Below are 14705 nucleotides of genomic sequence, written 5' to 3' on the forward strand. Positions count from 1 at the left end.
TGCTCTTACGCGCGGGATCTTCGACACTTTACACAACCTGTTCCACCCTGGAACGCAGACAATGACGAGACTAGTCACTGAATGTTTTGTCTGGCCCATCGTGCGGCTTGATTGCCGCTCCTGGACCTTCTGGCTCTTGTAGAACAAGTGCGTGCATATGTCGCCCTCCTTCGACCACCACTGCCTTGCGCTCATTCCTCCTTACCAGTGTTTGTACTCAAAGATATGGCATGAAGCGATTTCATAATGCTGCGCAGTGACTCCATACGTGCAGCCCTGCAACCACCTTACTCATGTCCGCACTGCGTCTTATGCCACAGAGCAAATACTTTTGTGATACTTCTCAATGGACGACCCAATATGGTTTCAGTTAACCGATTAAAACCGGCGTGGTCCCCTGCGGAACCGCGTTCTGACATCTACAGTCTGCCTGCCATCGCCGCCGCCTCGCCCGCTGACGTCGCCGACATGACGTCCAGCGACGCTCCACGACCTGTGTGGTAGTCCGATGCCCATGACCCTGTCGACACGACTTCCGAGGTGGCTACTTCTCAGGCTGGGCGCCGCCTTCAACCGCCGTGCTGGCACGAAGATTTTGTGTTCAAGTGAGAAAGCTTCCCTTCGCCGTGCTCCGCGCTGCTTGTGGTGGGGTTGGCTCTGAGGCGCCTCTGGCGAAAACCTCCATATCTTTGGACCCGAGGCTCTTTGACTTCACTTTGTCTATGTCTTCTCAGAGCGCTACATTTATACAGCCATGTTGTATTCGCCTTCTTCTGTGCTTAAATAAATGTTTATTCGACAGCTAAAGAGTGTTATTACTGATCTACAACATATAATATCCACATACCTTTGCGAAAGATCCTCAGAGCGCTAGTGGTTTGGAACAGTGTTTATTTATAGGACATAAGTTATAATGTTGTTATAATATAAAACATACAAAATACGAGCTTGGCGAAATCCGATATGGCCTCATTGTGTTTTACATAGAGTGCAGGCTTCAGCCAAAGTGCATCTTTGAAAGAATCACAGCTAAACTATCTCTTGTCATGTATACGTTGATAAAGGCACATCTGACGATGATACCTCATAGGGTGCAATACCCATAGTCTTAATTAACAATGACTTTACCTTGAGAACATAGATACCTATCGATGCCTTTGAGAAACCCAAAATATAACGAGTGCAACCATAATATCTCTCATGCCATACAGCGCTAGTTTAAGGCTACCTCAGTCCCTGCAGCCATAAAGGCCACAAGCTTGGGGGATCCCGCTATAAGTCCTGTTAGAGTCTTACTTAATAAAGTCTGGTTTCTTGTTAAAAGAAAAAATATTCAAATTTAGAATGTTAACAGGCTCCATTCACACTAATTCTGCTATGGAGAGCACCTTCATTGTTGATTCGTTTTTCTCTTAAACTGGACAACTTTGATTAATACCACAGTAGTCGCTCTGGCAATGAACTAACGAAAATGGGGATTTCCATTTCTGTCCCAGTCAGTCACCGACCTATGTGGAACTACCTGAAACGTTTTGTGCTGCTGACTGGCCTGATATGCTGTGCTTGGTAGACAAAGTGGACAGTGTAGGCCAGCAAACGGTTTGGGACTTCCACTGCTAATCCACATGAGTAAAGTGCCCTAATGTTTTCAGTATCTTGATTCAGCTACTCATTTAGATGTGAGATATGGAGACAGTGTTTGGTTTGTGTCTAGTGGTATTGGAGCCTGTGATTTCTTTTATACTAGAGTGTAGAATGGATCATAAATACTTGTCGGGTGCCAAAAGAAGTAAATGTAGGTATGAGATCCTAAAAGAGCAGTTGCGGTTCATTAAATAATTTTTTAAACCGAATTGACAGTGTTTCAGTGTATGTGCAGTGTGATGTTAAAGAATATAGTGTTACAAAAGCTTCATTGGTTGATAATGCTGAAGAATTGTATGTTTCGTGCAAGCAAAAACTAGTAGCTGATGAAACTGCTCCACTAGTGGAAAAAGTTGACAATAATGTCACTGAAGAAGAAACCGGAGCAGGCCAAGATTTCCAAGATGAAAGAACATAGTCTAAGGAAGACAATGGCTTTCAAGTTGTCAACTATCTTAGCGATCTGGAAAACCGACCAGATATTATGATAATTTTACAGTAAGAACAATTAAGGAAGGTCCTCAAGGCATTAATGAAAAAAATGCCAGGTTTCGTGTGGATAGTGAGACAAGAAGATCATACAATGAAGGCTATCATGACCGGATGTTTCAGCTGCCAAGAATTCTTCCAGATTGTATGGCCGTGTTCCATGGAACTCTTCTATCCAAGACGTTTCATCCAAAGTTACGTTGGACATTTTCGAAGGTGCTCCTGGTTATGCTGAGTCTTTCCGACTGACGAGTCAGACGTCGAAGAATCTCCTAAATACTGTGGAATAGTGGTGGGCAGGAAATCGCATATCTGTTAGAAATCACAGTGACTGAGAAGTCACAGATATCACAGTAGCAACTTTACAGAATCTAACTGCGATTTCAGTCACAGTTAGCAGTCGCAATAAGTATTTCACATTCAAAGACGTGAGCCATCTATTGGGCGAATTTAGCACTGCTTTCTGCGATTTCAGTGACAAGTCGCAACTAAGAGTCGCAAGTAGCATCTAAAAAGCGCGGTTAACAGTGGCATCTGTTGGCCAAAGTTCGTACTACGTCCATCTCTGCGGTACGCTATGGAGTCCAACTGCGATTTCCGTGACAAGTCGCAACTAAGAGTCGCAAGAAGCAACTAAAAAGCGCAGTTAACATTGCCATCTGTTGGCCAAAGTTCGTACTACGTCCATCTCTGCGATACGGTGTCGAGTCTAACTGCGATTTCCGTGACAAGTCGCAACTAAGAGTCGCAAGTAGCAACTAGAAAGGGCGGTTAACAGTGCCATCTGTGGGTCAAAGTTCGTACTACGCCCATCTCTGCGACACACTATTGAGTCCAACTGCGATTTCCGTGACAAATCGCAACTAAGAGTCGCAAGTAGCAACTAAAAAGCGCAGTTAGCACTCCCATCTGTTGAGCAAAGTTCATACTACGCTATTCGCTACCGAGTCAAACTGCGATTTCTGTGACAAATCGCAACTAAGAGTCGCAAGTAGCAACTAAAAAGCGCAGTTAACATACTTTTCCTAGTAGTGGTGGGCAGGAAATCGCGTATCTGTTAGAAATCACAGTGACTGAGAAGTCACAGATATCACAGTAGCAACTTTACAGAATCTAACTGCGATTTCAGTCACAGTTAGCAGTCGCAAGTAGTATTTCACATTGAAAGACGTGAGCCATCTATTGGTCGAATTTAGCACTGCTTTCTGCGATTTCAGTGACAAGTCGCAACTAAGAGTCGCAAGTAGCAACTAAAAAGCGCGGTTAACAGTGGCATCTGTTGGCCGAAGTTCGTACTACGTCCATCTCTGCGGTACGCTATGGAGTCTAACTGCGATTTCCGTGACAAGTCGCAACTAAGAGTCGCAAGTAGCAACTAAAAAGCGCGGTTAACAGTGGCATCTGTTGGCCAAAGTTCGTACTACGTCCATCTCTGCGGTACGCTATGGAGTCTAACTGCGATTTCCGTGACAAGTCGCAACTAAGAGTCGCAAGTAGCAACTAGAAAGCGCGGTTAACAGTGCCATCTGTGGGTCATAGTTCGTACTACGTCCATCTCTGCGGTACGCTATGGAGAGTAACTGCGATTTCCGTGACAAGTCGCAACTAAGAGTCACAAGTAGCAACTAAAAAAGCGCAGTTAGCACTGCCATCTGTTGAGCAAAGTTCATACTACGCTATTCGCTACCGAGTCAAACTGCGATTTCTGTGACAAATCGCAACTAAGAGTCGCAAGTAGCAACTAAAAAGCGCAGTTAACATACTTTTCCTAGTGTCATCTGTTGACCGACGTATGTACTTCGTTATGAGAGCCTTGTGCCTCACGAGATCGGTGTGCTGTGTGTGCATATGAAGGGCTAATTTCAATAGTGGTACAAGTCCATTTTTGTTAATTTTGAGATATAGAGTCGTAAAGTTAAATGAGTGCTGAAAAATCTGCAGTTGAGATACCAGAAATATTCAAGCATATGGCTTCTTGCTAGAGATGAACCTTTATTTATGTTTGTTTGGATCACTAATTTCAGAAGCATTATAGACAGAAAAGTGTAGGTAATGGACTTGTACCACTATTGAAATAAGCCCTTCATATTATATGACGACATGCACATTCAGCATCAGTTATGGTTGGTCAAATACTGCTGTGACTCTGAATGTATTATATTAATAAGAAGCAACATTGCCTTTTTCTCCTGAAAATATCAAGTAACGTAACAAATGTGTTTGATTCTGCTTCCAATATGACAGTTTTGGTTAATACTCCACATGCCTACAGGACATTGCAATGTTAACACAGCAGAACTCAGACATCTGTATAAGTGTAGAGAAATGAAAACAGTCATATGAACGCCTCACTTTTGTTCCGACACAGTTCAAGACTCGAGAGAAAAGTTTTACACCTGGTGTTCTACATGGCAACTTAACACACAAGATCTTTTTGCCGACACTACTACCACCTACACAAGTAAGCTTTTCCTGTGTCACTTTCAAGTAATGCACTTAAGCTATTCCTGATTTAACTGGAAGATCTGTACTTCCCACTTTCATATCAACAGCCTCAAAATGCATATTGTAGACTTTGGGATATGTTACAGGTTAGTGTCACACCAAGATTGTGGAGAAAGGGGGGGGGGGGGGGCGGCGGCATGTCACTCTCCAACAAGTGTTTACCAATAAATAAGTGGCGGAAAATTACGGGTATAGGACGGCTTAACATGTGGAAAATGAGATTTTTATTATTCACTCAATGTATTTAACATTTATTATTCCTTTAAAATCGCACAACAACTTCAATAAAACACTTTAATCAGTCACACACTTATTTCATAATTATTTCACTTTTAAACTGCAAATCCTCTAAGAGCTGTCTTGAATCTTCACGAGTCTCTCTCAACAGCCTTGATGTGGATAGATATGTACAGCAACCAGTAATCAGTCAGAACTGCGTCTGCAAAAACACAAGGATTATTAAACAATTTTTGCTGTCACTAATTACTAGCAATATAATTGACAGAGTAGATTGCTAATATTTGCTATACCACATTTGCTAATATTTGCTATATCACATTCGCAAGAACGATCTCACTGAAGTAATTAAGTCCATCAAAACGCTTAGAAACTAACCTGTCGTCTGACGAAAACGGTCTAAAGACTGGCAATTTCTTCAGATCTGTTGACAATGATATTTTGAATTATCACTTTACTGAGTGACTGAAATGTAGTTCAGGTACCTATGAACATAACAATATGTTAGAATTCATTTTCTAAACACGAACTATTACGGTACTGTGCGGCTACTTACATATTAATTACACTATTAATATTGTCACAGTTGTTTCTTTAATACAAAATTAAAGCCAACGGAAGAATAAACGTAAAACATACTTACCAATGACAGGTTTGTTGAGATGCAATTTTCTGTGTGGACAGATGTAACTTTTTCATACGGTGGTACGTCGCAGAAATCGCAGGAGTCACAGAAATCGCAGAAGTAGCAGAAGTCACAGAAATCGCAGAAGTAGCAGAAGTCGCAGAAATCGCGGAAGTAGCAGAAGTAGCAGTGGCGGAGGGATACGCGACTTAGGTTCCTTAACTGCGACTCTTAACTGCGACAAATCACAGTTAAGAATAACAGATACTGAAAAGTAGCATTCACAGAAATCACTGATATCGGAAAATCGCAGTTTAGCCCATCACTACTGTGGAAAGTGGTCGGGGTCTGGATTTCACGTTATAGCAGAGATAAACCTTATCAAGGATAAAATATAACTATCGATCATGGTGGGCCAAAGATAAAAACCTCTTATCGATTCTGTAGAGCCACTGTCCATATATTGCTGAGTTTCATAGCTTCTTCTTTTCTGTTAAAATTATCCCCATGTTTATATATTTCTGTGGCTTCTCTATATAGCCATGGATAATAGTTCGTCCTAGTACATAAAACTTGTTTCCGAAAATCACGTGAAATCCAGACCACGGCCACTTTCCATGGTACTTAGGCTATTGCTCGACGTCCAACTCATCAGTCAGCAAGACTCAGCACATCCAGGAGCACCTCTGAAGATGTCCAATGTAGCTTTGAACGAAACATCAGGGATAGAAGAATTCCATGGACCATGGCCATACAACCCAGAATAATTCTCGGCAGCTGAGACAGGAAGATGTTTTACTGTTTTTCATTGCTTTCTTCATGTTTCAGATGATGAAAAAGTTAAGCAAACGTGGTTTGTATATTCTACAACAAAAGATGCTGTGTGTTGCTTTTGACACAAGTAGTTCAGTTCGAGTGCAGGCGTAATCGCAAGAATTGGTTTAAGAATTTGTAAAACTTGCCAAAAGTTCTCTCTAACCATGAACTATCCAGCAATCATATTACTGAAATGTGCAAGTGGAAATTCACAGATAATTAGAAACTCAAAATTAATAGATCAGGCAACTAAAGATCAAACTGATCTGGAAGAAAAGAAGAGGAGATGGGTTTTGTTGAGATTATTTTCTATAGTATGTTTCCTTGCTGAAAGAAATCTTCCATTTAGAGGTGATTATGAAATGTTGGGAAATCCAGGCAATGGAACATATTTAGAGTAAGTAGACGTAATGGTCAAGTTCTGTCCTGTATTAAATGATCATAGTAATCGAGTGGCTAAACCTGGAAGGTTGCTTACTTACTTAAGTAAGTTGGTTACTTACCTAGGTGAGGACACACAAAATGAAATTATTACCATAATTTCTTATGTCATTGTATCTATCATGAAGGATACCATACTCAGAAATAAATATTATTCAATAATGTTGGACTGTACACAAGATTTAAGTCACAAGGAACAATTTAAGTGGTTTTAAGAGTAGTAGACGAGTTTTCCAAATCAGTTGCAATTGAAGAAGGTTGGTAGGACATGTTCTGAGGCATCAAGGGATCACAAATTTAGCATTAAAGGGCAGTGTGGAGGCTAAAAATAATAGAGAGAGACCAAGAGATGAATACACTAAGCAGATTCAGAAGGACGTAGGTTGCAGTAAGTACTGGGAGATGAAGAAGCTTGTACAGGATAGAGTAGCATGGAGAGCTGCATCAAACCAGTCTCAGGACTGAAGACCACAACAACAACAACAACAACAATATATAATCTTGGCATACCGCCTGTAGATTGCAGGGAATAATCTTACGACAATGGGAGAACCTTCTCCTTCAGTGAATGTCATTTTCTTAAAACTGGCTGTTGTACAAATAATGACCAAACTCAGAATACGTCTCCATCCCGCCCAAACAGTTGACAAACTCTTGCACGCAACTTACTGCATATAACACTCAGGACAGCTGGTGCTTGGTACTTGTCATATGTATGCCGCGTTCCACTCTCACAACAGAACAGCGACAACACAATTTTGCATTCACGTGACTGTGAACATATTTTTGGATAGTATTCATTTGATTTGTTTGGTATTGGTATTCAGCACAATGTACTTGCTGTTTCTGCTTCCATCCCAAAAGACAGTTTTCCTCAGTTGCTTGCAGAGTTTCCTGATTTATTTTCTGAAGGACTTGGCAAAACATACTTTTCATAGTTTAATTCTTAGTTTATTTGCGTGTTTTTGGGTACTTGCATAGTTTAATTCATAAATTTTGGGCATATTATAGTATTTGAGAGTTGTAGCATTGCGTTCTAGTACCTGGTTAGTGTTAATTCGCGTAGTCGTCAGTCATCTGTTATTGTTTTGAATAGTCAGTGTCAGTTGGTCACAGCCAGTGAGGTCCCTGCCGCCATTGGATAAGCAGCAGCCAACAGCAAGTCGTACAATTAGCACACATATTTGTTTCATAGTTTAATTCTTAATCTCTTTTCGTATTTTTGGGTACTTGCATAGTTTAATTCACAAATTTTGGGCGTATTATAGTATTTGAGACTTGTAGCATCGCGTTTTTGTACCTGTATAGTGTAAATTCGCGTAGTTATCAGTGATCTGATTGTTTTGAACGGCTTGTGAGATAAAAGAGAGGAAAAAAATTGTTAGGGATGGATAGGGCCTGCGCCTGCTGTGTACGGATTCAGAAGGAATTGGCCACTGTCCGTAAACAGCTGGAAGCTGTGTTGGCCATGGCCGACAGGCTCCAGGCTGTTGCCCTGGGCCACGATGACATTGGGACAGCCGAGGCGAGCGCTCTGGCGCCTCTGGAACCTGTAGCATCGCCTGTGATGCCTGTTGCCACTGCGCCCTCGGATTCGAGCGTCGCTGCCGGTCGACACTTGGCTACCGGTGATTGGTGAACCATGCCGGGGTCGCGAATCCCTGGGCAGAAGGCGAACGCCTTCGTAACAGGTTTGAGGTGCTTCCCACTTCTGAAAGTACTTCTAGCCAGCAAGGATGGCCTCGCCTATTGCGTCAGTGGCCGGTCTTCCTGAGAGGTCGGGACAAGCACAGAGGGTGGGATTACTTGTCATTGGGAGCTCCAATGTTAGGCGGGTGATTGAGCCCCTTAGGGATATGGCAGCTAAGAACGGGAAGAAAGCCAATGTGCACTCTGTGTGCATACCGGGGGGACTCATCCAAGATGTGGAAAGGGTCCTTCCAGATAACATAAAGGGCACAGGGTGCAGCCAACTGCAGGTGGTGGCTCATGTTGGCACTAATGATGTGTGTCGCTATGGATCAGAAGAGATTCTGTCTGGTTTCTGGCGGCTATCTGAGTTGGTGAAGATTGCCAGTCTTGCTAGCGAGATGAAGGCAGAGCTCACCATCTGCAGCATCGTCGACAGGACCGATTGCGGACCTTTGATACAGAGCTGAGTGGAGGGTCTGAATCAGAGGCTCAAACAGTTCTGCGACCGTGTAGGCTGCAGATTCCTCGACTTACGGCATAGGGTGGTGGGGTTTCGGGTTCCGCTACCCGCTACATGGGTAGCAGGGACTGTGTGACGTGGACTGGGCAGTTTTTTAGGTTAGACACTCTTGGGAAAGATCAAAAAGGGCTCCAGTCTTAAAGGGTACAGGGCAAAGCAACAGTCGGTATTGTAGTTATAAATTATAGTAGCTGTGTTGGAAAAGTACTAGAGCTTCAAGCGCTGATAGAAACCACTGAAGTTGAAATCGTTATAGGAACAGAAAGCTGGCTAAAGCCGGAGATAAATTCTGCCGAAATTTTTGCAGAGGCGCAAACCGTGTTCAGAAAGGATAGACTAAATAAAGTAGGTGGTGGTGTGTTTGTGTCTGTTGGTAGTAGTTTATCTTGTAGTGATGTTGAAATAGATAGTTCCTGCGAATTAGTATGGGTAGAGGTTATACTCAACAGCCGTACCAAAATAATAATTGGCTCCTTCTGCCAACCACCCCAACTCAGATGATATAATAGCTGCACGCTTTCTCTGAGAATTACTTTGAACTGTTAGTTCATGAGCCCACACGAATTGTAAATGGTTGTGAAAACACACTTGACCTCTTAGCCACCAATAATTAAAATCTAATAGAGAGCGTCATGACGGATACAGGGATTAGCGAACACAACGTCATTGTAGCTAGGCTCAAAACCATATCAACCAAAACCACTAAAAACAAATGCAAAAATATCTATTTAAAACAGCAGATAAAAATTCGCTTGATGCCTTCCTAAGAGAGAGTCTCCATTCCTTCCAAGCTAATTATGTATGTTTAGACCAGATATGGCTCAAATTCAAAGATACAGTATCGACAGCAATAGATAGATTCATACCTCATAAGTTAATAAGAGACGGGACTGTACACCATGGTACACAAAACACGTCAGAACACTGTTGCAGAACCAACGAAAAAAGCATGCCAAAGTCGGAAGAACGCAAAATCCCCATGACTGGCTAAGTTTCACGGAAGCTTGAAATTTAGTGCGGACGTCAGTGCGAGATTCTTTTAATAGTTTCCACAATGAAACATTGCCTCAAAATATGGTAGAAAAACCAAAGAGATTCTGGTTGTATGTAAAGTACACCAGTGGCAAAAAAACAGTCAATACCGTCACTGTGCAACAGCGATGGAAATGTTACTGATGATGGTGCCACTAAAGCGGAGTTAGTAAATATAGTTTTCCGTAATTCCTTCACGAAAGAAGACGAAGTAAATATTCCAGAATTCGAAACCAGAACGGCTGATAGCATGAGGGACATAAAAATAGATATCTTAGGTGTTGCAAAACAACTCAAATCATTTAAGAAAGGCAAGTCTTCCAGTCCAGATGTACCAATCAGGTTCCTCTCTGAGTATGCAGGCATAATAGTGCCTTTCCTAGTAATCATATACAACCGCTCACTTGACGAAAGGTCTGTTCCTAAGGACTGGAAAGTAGCACAGGTCACACCAATATTCAAGAAAGGAAATAGGAGTAACCCATTGAATTACAGACCCATATCACTGACCTCAGTTTGCAGTAGGATTTTGGAGCATATACTGTACTCGAACATTATGAATCACTTTGAAGAAAATGACTTATTGATACATAACCAACACGGATTCAGAAAATATCATTCTTGTGCAACACAGCTAGCTCTTTATTCCCATGAAGTAATGAGTGCTGTCGACAAGGGATTTCAGATTGATTCCGTACTCTTAGATTTCCAGAAGGCTTTTGATACCGTTCCTCACAAGCGACTATTAATCAAACTTCGTGCATATGGAGTATCGTCTCAGTTGTGTGACTGGATTCGTCATTTCCTCTCAGAGAGGTCACAGTTCACAGTAATAGACAGCAAATCATCGAGTAGAACAGAAGTGATATCTGGCGTTCCACAAGGTAGTGTCATAGGCCCTCTGCTGTTCCTGATTTATATAAATGATCTAGGTTATAATCTATGTGATAAGACCACATTGATAATATTGTGGGGAATGCGAAACAAAGACTGCGCTTTGTTGGCAGGACACTTGGAAGATAAGACAAACCCACTAAAGAGACAGCCTACATTTCACTTGTCCGTCCTCTGCTGGAATATTGCTTTGTGGTGTGGGATCCTTGCCAGGTAGGATTGCTGGAGGACATCGAAAAAGTGCAAAGAAGGGCAGCTCGTTTCGTGTTATCACGCAATAGGGGTGAGAGTGTCACTGATATGATACATGAGTTAGGGTGACAGTCACTAAAACAGGCGGTTTTCTTTGTGGCGAGATCTATTTACGAAATTTAAATCACCAACTTTCTCTTCCAAATTCGTAAATATTTTGTTGACACCCACCTACGTAGGGAGAAATGATCATCATAATAAAATAAGAGATATCAGAGCTCGAACAGAAAGATTTAGGTGTTCCTTTTTCCCACGCGCCATTCGAGAGTGGAATGGTAAAGAAATGGTATGAAAATCGTTCGATGAACCCTCTGCCAGGCACTTAGGTGTGAATTGCAGAGTAACCACATAGATGTAGACGTAGACACTGCAGGAACCTACTAGTAAGCTTTGTACGTTTTTTCAGTTGGTTTGAGCTGCAGCTTTGAAGTGTCGCCTGGGCAAATGTGCCTTTCTTCTGTCTGAAATTCAGTACGTATGCCATGCTCTTAATATCCAAGATATTTAACCCCTTCAGTCAAATTTGCCGGCCATCCGGGACCTCCCTGCCCCGCAGAACGACACATAATTGCAGTCAGTTCTCAGGAAGTTGATGTATCACTTCCAGTTTATACCCATTGCCGGCCCAGACCGCGGCTCTGTTGCAGCGTTTCCGCTGGAAGACTGTGGACTTTGTTTGGATCGATGAACGTACCCAGCGAAGGGCAGCTGCCCCCCCCCCCCCCCCCAAGGAGATATTCGCAGTTTTTCACTAGTTTACTGTTTTATTTAATAAGAAATGCTGCATATTTTCTCGGATTGTACAAGTGCATTCTTGTATTTTAAATGTATATTAAAAGCAGTTTATCACTGGTTTACTGTTTTATTTAATAAGAAGTGCTGTATGTTGTCTCGAGTCCTTGTTTCCTGAGATTAGTATGACCTGCCTCCCCCCCCCCCCCAGTTCATATCCTGGGTACGCCCTTATTTGGATCAAAAAGTGTCAGGATGCATTTTAGAAATTTAAAAATGCCTTGTTGAGTAACAGATGCCTTGTTCATTTCTATTCAGTTAACCCTGTGTTTTTGGCAGTGGTCACTTCTTCGTACGGAATTGGAATTGTGCTCTCGCACAGATTTGGTTCACAGGGCAAACCGCTTGCTTTCGCTTCCATGTTATTTACCGAAACTCACTGTAACTGTTCCCAAATCGAGAAGGAAGCGCTCGCTAATATCTATGTCACGAACCAAGTTTCACCATGACCTGTTCGGTCCGAAGTTTCACCTAGTGACGGACCGTAAACCACTTCAGTCTTTGTTTCATCAGTCCAAACATGTTCCGCGATGCACATATCAGAAACTGCAACATTGCGCTTTGTTATTATCACAGTATCAGTACGAAATATTGTACCAGCCCATGTCTAAGCATGTAAATGCTGACGCCCTTTCTCGACTTCCTGTTGGTCCTGATTCTGAATTCGATGCTACTGCCTCATCTTGTTGCAGATCGATGCATAGGACTCTGAAGTTTTACAGAATTTTCCGCTGCATTATAGGAAAATTGCGCAGGCCACAGAAGCAGATCCTGTCTTGAACTTTTTGTTGCACTACATCCATACTGCTAGGCCTCGTATGATGAGAAACATTGAGAATTCTTTTGAGCGTTGATATTTTGCTCATCAACGTAGGCTGTCCGTCCAGCATGATGTGATTTTATTGCAAAATGACTCTGGACAATCATGTGTGCTTATTCCTAAAATGCTGCAAAAAGATGTGTTGCGACTGCTCCACCAAGAACATTGGGGAATTGTACGCACAAAACAGTTAGTGCGATGGCAATGTACTTGGCCAGGAATGGACGTCCACATGTCGCGTTTCTGCTGAATATCTATTGGCTCCACTGCAATCGCTTTCAGCTTGGTCAAAGTCTCAATCAGCATTGCAACGAGCATATATTGACTTTGCTGGTCACTTTTGGAACTCGTTGGCTTGTTATTGCTGACTCTTTTAGCAAATATCCGTTTGCAGTGCCCACGAACTCGACTAAGTCACGTAATACCGTTCACGCTTTGTCATTTATTTTTTGCTGGGAAGGTCTGCCTGAAGTGTTGGTTACAGACAACAGACCACAGTTTACAGCTCATGACTTTTAACAGTTTTGTACCACCAGTGGTATCATTCACCTTACTAGTAGTGCTCCATTTCGTCCTCAGTTGAACAGAGAAGCTGAACGATTTGCAACAAACTACATGCATCCCACACATGGTAGCAAGCACTGTTTCTCTTCCTCTCAACGTACTGTCCCCGGCCTCGGGAAGGTGTGTAGCCAGCGGAGCTGTACTATTCAGAGTTTTCGGTCCCATCAGGCCCTGGGAAAGAGGAACAGTTATTCGAAATTTGGGCGCTTGTACGTATTAAGATCCTGCTGGGTTGCTGCGCCGCCATCAGAACCAGGTTTCTGCTTGTCGATTGCGAGGTTCTTCTGAAGATTTTCTGACCCCAGATTCGCATCCTACCGGGATCTAGCTAGTGCCATGGCTGCCCATGGATGCCTCTTCAGCACTACACAATCACACACACACACACACACACACACACACACACACACACACACACACATTTCCTTAACAATAATATATAATCACAAAAATCATTCAAAGTGTAAGCAAAATTACGTTCCAGAAAAAGAGTGGGTGCTCAGACTCAGACTTCACCAGAGGTCCCAAAATTCAGTAAACTGGCCCTTGTGACGTATACATAAATAACGGTATGTATACCATATTGCTTACACAGGAGCGAAGCTTATTACGAGTTAACAGCATCAGAGAAACTTTACATAATTTGACTCTTCCTTCCAGAAAACTTGGAATTCTCAATTCACCTCGTATCCAACAAAGTAAGTAACACACTCTGTGAAAAAAATAGTGAACCAGCCTAAGGGCCATCCACACGCAACTGTCTGTTCACACAGATATCTGTGCAAATGTCTGTGCATGCAGTAAATCGTTGCAACTGTGATATGTTCACACGACGCAAGTTCCACTCTACTGCTCGTCCATCTGTCGGTGTAGAAAAGAAATTTCAGTGGCAAGCGACTACACTCTCATACAGTGACCTCAAAGATTATTTCATTTATTCAGAAATGGAGGAAATTCTATTACGGTCTGTGGCCACAACATGAGTTACTAAAAAAATGCAAACAAAACGCGAGAAACAGAAAAACAGTTAAAAATCATTTACGCAGTGGCTGCTTAAGCGGAGGAGTTTTGTCACATAATTTTACTTCCTGAATTGTAGGGTGAACTCGACGACTGGCGTAATTATTTGGGGATGGGTATAGAAACATGTAGTTAACTTTTGATGATCATAACTCTCAGTATATAAAACTTGAACGAGGAGAGCAATTTCGCCACATGACGCGACTGACGGTGACGTTAAGATTCCTGGCACTAGGAGCTACAAGGATCTAGAATTTGCACCAACAGTTTCGAAACAAAGATTGAGTGAAGTCATACCCACTATGGGGCGCCATGTAAATAATCCAATGATCGATACTTCGTTATGTCGTTATGAAAACACA

The sequence above is a fragment of the Schistocerca piceifrons genome, chromosome 6, assembly GCF_021461385.2.
Source record: "Schistocerca piceifrons isolate TAMUIC-IGC-003096 chromosome 6, iqSchPice1.1, whole genome shotgun sequence".
NCBI classification, from domain to species: domain Eukaryota; kingdom Metazoa; phylum Arthropoda; class Insecta; order Orthoptera; family Acrididae; genus Schistocerca; species Schistocerca piceifrons.